The following is a 6,906-nucleotide window of genomic DNA, read 5'->3' as shown; positions in this document are numbered from 1 at the left end:
ATTGTGCTATAATTCTCGCACTTGTCAGATCTTTCAGTCGTCGGTGTGGATGATATTATGCTGAAAGTCGGATGGTGTATCTCCAGACTCGTACATTGAGCACACCAACGTTTTGTTCCCTCTTCCTGTAATTACTTGAGGAATTTTGATGGAATGTTATCAATCCCTTTTGCAATTTAATCATAGCTCTTCCAAAGTTCTTTCAAATTCTGATTCTAATACCGGATCCCTTTCTCTTTTGTATCGACTCCTGTTTCTTCTTCTGTCTCATCAGACAAATTGTCCCCCTAATGGAGGCCTACAATGTATTCTTTCCACCTGTCCGCTGTCTTCTTTGCATTTAACAGTAGGATTCCCATTGCACTCTTAATGTCACTTATGGGAGTTTCAACTTTTCTGCACCCTAAGTCCGTCTTTCCAAAAATCATTTCTGTTTCAATTTGTTTCATGGAGCCATTTCGTCTTAGCTGCCCTGCACTTACTACTTATCTCATTTCTCAGCGACTTGTATTTCGTATTCCTAAATTTCTCTGAACATTTTTGTTCTTCCTTCTTTCGTGACGAACCGAAGTATTTTTACGGTTACCTATGGTTTCTTCGCAGTTACTTTCTTTGTACCTATGTTTTTATTTCCAGGCTCTGTGACTGGCCTTTTTAGAGATGTCTATTCCTCCTCTGCCGAACTGCCTACTTAGCGCAGTATCTGTCGCATCAGAAAGTTTCAAGCGTGTCTCTTCATTCGTTAGCACTTCTGTATCTCACTTCTTTGCGCACTTATTCTAGTCTCTGAGACTTCAGCCTACTGTTCATGATCACTAAATCGTGAGCTGAGTGTGTATCTGATCCTGTGTACGGCTTACAATCCAGTGTCTGATTTAGGAATCTCTGCCTCATCATGATGTAATCTAACTGAAATCTTCCCGTATCTTCAGGTCCCCTCCAAGTGTGTCTCCTCGTCTTCTGGTTCTTGAACAGAGTATTCACTATTATTCGCTGAAACATATTTCAGAACTCAGTCTTTCTCCTCTCTCATTACTTGTCTCAAGCTCATACTCTCTTGTAACCGTTTCTTCTACTCCTTCCGCTACAACGGCATTCCAGCCCCCCACCCCCCTATGACTGTTAGATTTTCATCTCCATTTACGTACTGAATTACACTTTTAGTTTTCTCGTATATTTTCTGTATCTTCTCATTTTCAGCCTGCGACATCGGCATGTGTTGTTGCTGTTGGTTTGTAGTTGATTGTGATGAGAACAACCCCATGACTGAAATGTTCAGAGTAATACACACTCTACCTTACCATCCTATTCATAACGAATACTGCCGTTATAGCATTTTCTGCTGCTGTTGATACTACTCTATACTTATCTGACCAGAAATCCTCGTCTTCCTTCCATTTCACCTCTTATCCCCCACTATATCAAATGGTTCAAATGACTCTGAGAACTATGGGACTTAACATCTGTGGTCATCAGTCCCCTAGAACTTAGAACTAATTAAACCTAACTAACCTAAGGACATCACACACATCCATGCCCGAGGCAGGATTCGAACCTGCGACCGTAGTGGTCACGCGGTTCCAGGCTGAAGCGCCTAGAACCCACGGCCACACCGGCCGGCACTATATCCAGATTGAGTCTTTGCATTTAAATTTTTTGGTTTTCTAGCTACCTTACCACATTAAAACTACTGACATTTGGCGCCCCGACTCGTAGAATATTATCCTTTCATTAGTTGTTCATTCTTCTTCTCATGGTCACCTCACAGTTGGCAGTCCCGCCCCGCCGATCCGAATGTCATACTGTCGTGGAATCTGTGCCAATGGATATATCATCATGCCGCGTTTTACAAGTTCAGGTCCTGTGGAAACATATTATGCTTCTTTAATGCCGTGGTTTCCTTTCTTTCTGCATCCGCATGCGGTTAATCATGGCCACTTCTTCTGCCTTTAGGGGCAGTTTTCCACCCCAATTGTCAGAGAGTGCCCTGAACCTCTAATCGCTCCTCCACTGTCGTTGACAAGGCCGTGAGGGTGATATCTTGTGCTGGTAGTCTTAGGTGCCCAAAGCTAATGATTTTATCGAAAACTTAAGCGGTCATGGGGTTCGATACCGGGACAGAAGAGGCATTGATTAGAAATCAAAGGCGCTACCCCTAGACCGCAGTTTCTCCGCTAGACGAACTTAAAATTTAATTTTAAACACATTAATTCTGATTATCAAAGAGTAAATATGTCTCATTGCTTCTCGTAAGTATTTTTCAAATGGGATTAAATGTTGGATTGATGAATCATTATTATTCAAATCCATAATCACATTATATCACTATCAAAGTTCTACATTCAAGCTAAGAATCAAACCAGTTAATTGCTGGAATGCAATTTAAATATATATTCAGGAGAATGCTACATGCTCTGGGGTCTGTATTTTCCTATCTACCATTTAAATATTGAGTCATTTCAATCACTAAGTTCAGTAAATCACCGGGCCTTGTATAACATAAAAATATTAAGTCAGTCGTTGAATTCTACAAGACACTAACGACTGTTACATTACATTTTTATAATATCTCGACAGCAGCGGTGCCGTCCCGACGCTCCATAGCGGCCAGAGTCTTCTTGACCACTTGTCGCTGCAGGCGCAGTCCGGGCAGGTAGTCATCTCCCCAGGGCTTCCGGACACTGCGCGTGTCGCTACAAACATTTTAGAAACAAATTAGCATATGGCTAACCCTACACTTGTGATTTCGGCCAGCGGCTGAGAAGTTTTTTTCAGAAGTTTCTTCTAAAAATGGCTCTAAGCACTATGGTAATTAACATCTGAGGTCATCAGTCCGCTAGACTTAGATCTACTTAAACCTAACTAACCTAAGGACATCACACACATTCAAGCCCGAGGCCGGATTCGAACCTGCGACCGTAGCAGCAGCGCGGTTCCGGACTAAAGCGGCTAGAACCGGTCGGCAACATCGGCCGGCAGTGTCTTCTATTTTTGTAACTTATTAGAGGAGTAAATCTAACGCACTCACTGTCGATATAGTTGAAGCGCTACATACTGATTGTCACCAAACTTTCAAACATTTTAGACACACATAGAGCTGCTATAACTTGCAGAAGAAGGATCTTATTGCTTGTGGTCGTTACAAAAGCAGCAATCCGACATGCAAGTGTCTTCGGCTCGTGTGTGTTTCTTTGACATATTTCACTGTTATTGTTCTCCTTAGCTTCTAGTTTTGATTTTCCTGTTCGTGGTTCAAATGGCTCTGAGCACTATGGGACTCAACTGCTGAGGTCATTAGTCCCCTAGAACTTAGAACTAGTTAAACCTAACTAACCTAAGGACATCACAAACAACCATGCCCGAGGCAGGATTGGAACCTGCGACCGTAGCGGTCTTGCGGTTCCAGACTGCAGCGCCTTTAACCGCACGGCCACTTCGGCCGGCTTCCTGTTAGTATCAGCACCTTCACCGGGGAGCTAGTGACGACCGTAATTTCATTTTATTCTAAGGTGATTTCTTTTAGCCGCTCACTGTTCTTGAGTTACTACCGTAGGTCTTGTGCGGTGTTTTACAGCGTAACAAAGTGCCGTAGTACCCCTGTAACAACTGTTTGCCAGTGCAATCCACGGCAAGAAATAGTTTACTGAAGCACAGAACGTCAGATTGTAGGATATAATTATTACAGAGTCAACTTGAAAGGGAGCAGGAGTTGATAAGAGTTGTATCCTCTCCCCTATGTTACTTAATCTGTGGACCGAGGAATCAGAAAAAAAAGGAAGTAGGAAAGGGAATTATACTTCAAGGAGTAGAAATAAAAACTTTGAGGCTTTTCGATGACGTTGTAATCCTGTGATGGACGGGAAAGGACACGGAAGATCAGCTGAAAGAGGCTGTGAGATGAACATCAAGGAATTAACACAAGAGTAATGGAAGGTAATCAAATTAAATAAGGGTAGTCGAATGGTTTTGCCGTTTAGGCAGCAAGATAAATGACTATATCTAAACAGAGAGCATAGATAATGCAGAATGCTGTAGCACAATGTACCTAACTTAAAACGTGTAATTAGTTAACATCGAATAAAAATTTAAGTCATCATCATCATCATCATTTAAGACTGATTATGCCTTTCAGCGTTCAGTCTGGAGCATAGTCCCCCTTATAAAATTCCTCCATGATCCCCTATTCAGTGCTAACATTGGTGCCTCTTTTGATGTTAAGCCTATTACTTCAAAATCATTCTTAACCGAATCCAGGTACCTTCTAATTGGTCTCCACTTCCTCAAATGTGATCCTATATCCATCATCATTCCTATCCTATTGTACCTCGAACTCTGAAACATTACTGATCGTATTTTCACCTACATTGAGCAACTCTTCAAAATATTCCCTCCATCTGCCCAAGGAATCCACAGGATTCACCAGCGGTTTTCCTGACCTGTCCAAAATACTTGTCATTTCCTTCTTACCTCCCTTTCGAAGACTGCTAATTACACTCCAGAATGGTTTTCCAGCAGCTTGAGCCATAGTCTCCAACCTGTTTCCAAAGTCTTCCCAAGATTTCTTCTTGGATGCTGCAATTATCTGTTTGGCTTGTTTCTTTCTTCAACATAACTTTCTCTGTCTACCTGAGTTCTAGTACGTAGCCATTTTTGATATGCCTTCTTTTTTCTTTTACAGGCTGCCTTGACTGTGTCATTCCACCAAGCTGTTTGCTTCATCCTACCTCTACACACCACTGTTCCAAGACATTCTTTAGCCACTTCTAGTACTGTGTCCCTGTACCTTGTCCATTCCTTTTCCAATGACTGTAATTGACTATATTCAACTAACTGGTACCTTTCTGAGATCACTGTTATGTACTTGTACCTGATTTCCTTATCCTGAAGTTTCTCCACTCTTATCCTCCTACATATGGACCTGACCTCCGGCACTTTCGGCCCCACAATCCCAATTTCACTGCAGATTAAATAATGATCAGTGTCATCAAAGAATCCCCTGAATACACGTGTGTCCCTCACAGCCTTCCTGAATTCCTGATCTGTTATTGTATAGTCAATGACAGACCTAGTTCCCCTGCCTTGCCAAGTATACCGGTAAATGTTATTATGTTTAAAAAAGGAGTTTGTGATTACTAAGCCCATACTGGCACAGAAATCCAAGAGTTGTTTCCCGTTCCTGTTGGCCTCCATATCCTCTCCAAATTCACCCATAACCTTTTCATACCCTTCTGTTCGATTTCCAATCCTTGGATTAAAATCACCCATGAGCAGAACACTGTCCTTGTCCTTTACTCTAACAACTACATCACTGAGTGCCTCATAACAACTATCCATCTTATCTTGATCTGTCCCTTCACAATGCGAATATACTGACACAATCCAAATTTTCTTGCTAGACACTGTCAAATCTATCCACATCAGTCGTTCGTTTACATGCCTTATTGCAACTACACTGGGTTCCATTCCTTTCCAGATGTAAAGCCCTAAACCCCATTGTGCAAATCCTGCTTTGACTCCTGACAGGTAGACCTTGTATTCTCCCACTTCCTCTTCTTTCACACCCCTTACCCGAATGTCACTAACAGCTAAAACGTCCAGCCCCATCTTACTTGCAGCCTCTGACAGCTCTATCTTCTTCCTAGAGTAGCTCCCATTGGTATTAATAGCTCCCCATCTCATTACCATTTGTTTGCCAAGTCGTATCTTAGGAGTCCCTGGTTTGTCAGTTAGAGGTGGGAATCCGTCACCTCCAAATGACCGAGGCATTTTGCTCTGATTGTTGCCAGCACCATATTTAAAATACCTGGGAAGCAGGTTGCTAGCCGTACTTTCCCCGAGTCCCATTGAGTTTTACCCCTAGCGGTTGAGGGACTAACCGGTGGATTTGGTAGTCTTTGCCGTATGAGCACAAAGGTGACCACGACTCAGAATATATCCGAGATGCCCAGCCTTATTCCAAAGTAACTGGTATCCCGACTGTCGGGACCACTTACTTGGCCACTCATACATTGCCCGTGGTTCATGAACTAGGACATGACTACAGGAACCCACCCCATGAAATGTAAGTCCCAGGATATATTTTCTAGAGGTTTCTGGCTGCAAAGTAGCCTTCTGAGGAAATGAAAGGTGGACGGTAAGCAAGTGAGACGAAAACAGAATAGAATCGTTTGAAATGACGTGCTGTAGAAACGTGCTGGAGATTAAGTGGTTAACGAGTTAAGAGTTTCTGAAACAAACTGGGGAGAAACGAAGTTTATTTCGCAGCTTGACTACAAGGGGGATCGTTTGAGAAGACATCTTGAAGCACGAAGTGTAGTTAAATTGTTAATGGAGGGAAATGCAAAGAGGGAGAATTGTAAAAGGAGATTTGAACACTGTCAGCTGGTTAAAATAGACGTAGTTTGCAGTAATTATGCAGAGATGAAGGGACTTGGGCAGAGAAGACTAGCGTTGAGAGCTGCAAAAGCCTGTCTTCGGACTGAAGGCCACAACAGCCATGAATAAAATAACACCATTACCGTAAGCGGTAAAGCAGAAACTTCGATTAACAAGAAGAACAAAGATTTTGAATTTACGCTTTTCTGAATACATTCAGGAGGAGCTGAAGTTTCCAGAGCCAATGCGTACACACGAAGCACGCAGTTCGCCAGTGTTGTTTGTAATGAGGTAATCAGAAAAAAATGAAAGGCTAATAATATTAGAGGGAATGCTGCAAAAGTTCACGTGGGAATTATTAACGGAGCAGTGCTCCACTAATAGTACTAAGATGGGATATTTAGTAAAATATAGGCCAGGTATTTTTTTCGTAACGTCTGCTTCGAGGTATCGCGGCGGTCAGAAGACTAAGCAGCCTTAACCGAAGCATAATTAATGGGGAATAGCACAGTACGAGGCAGCTACAGTCAG

This window comes from Schistocerca serialis, chromosome 5 (genome assembly GCF_023864345.2).
Source record: "Schistocerca serialis cubense isolate TAMUIC-IGC-003099 chromosome 5, iqSchSeri2.2, whole genome shotgun sequence".
Classification (NCBI taxonomy): domain Eukaryota; kingdom Metazoa; phylum Arthropoda; class Insecta; order Orthoptera; family Acrididae; genus Schistocerca; species Schistocerca serialis.
This window is presented reverse-complemented; position numbering follows the sequence as displayed.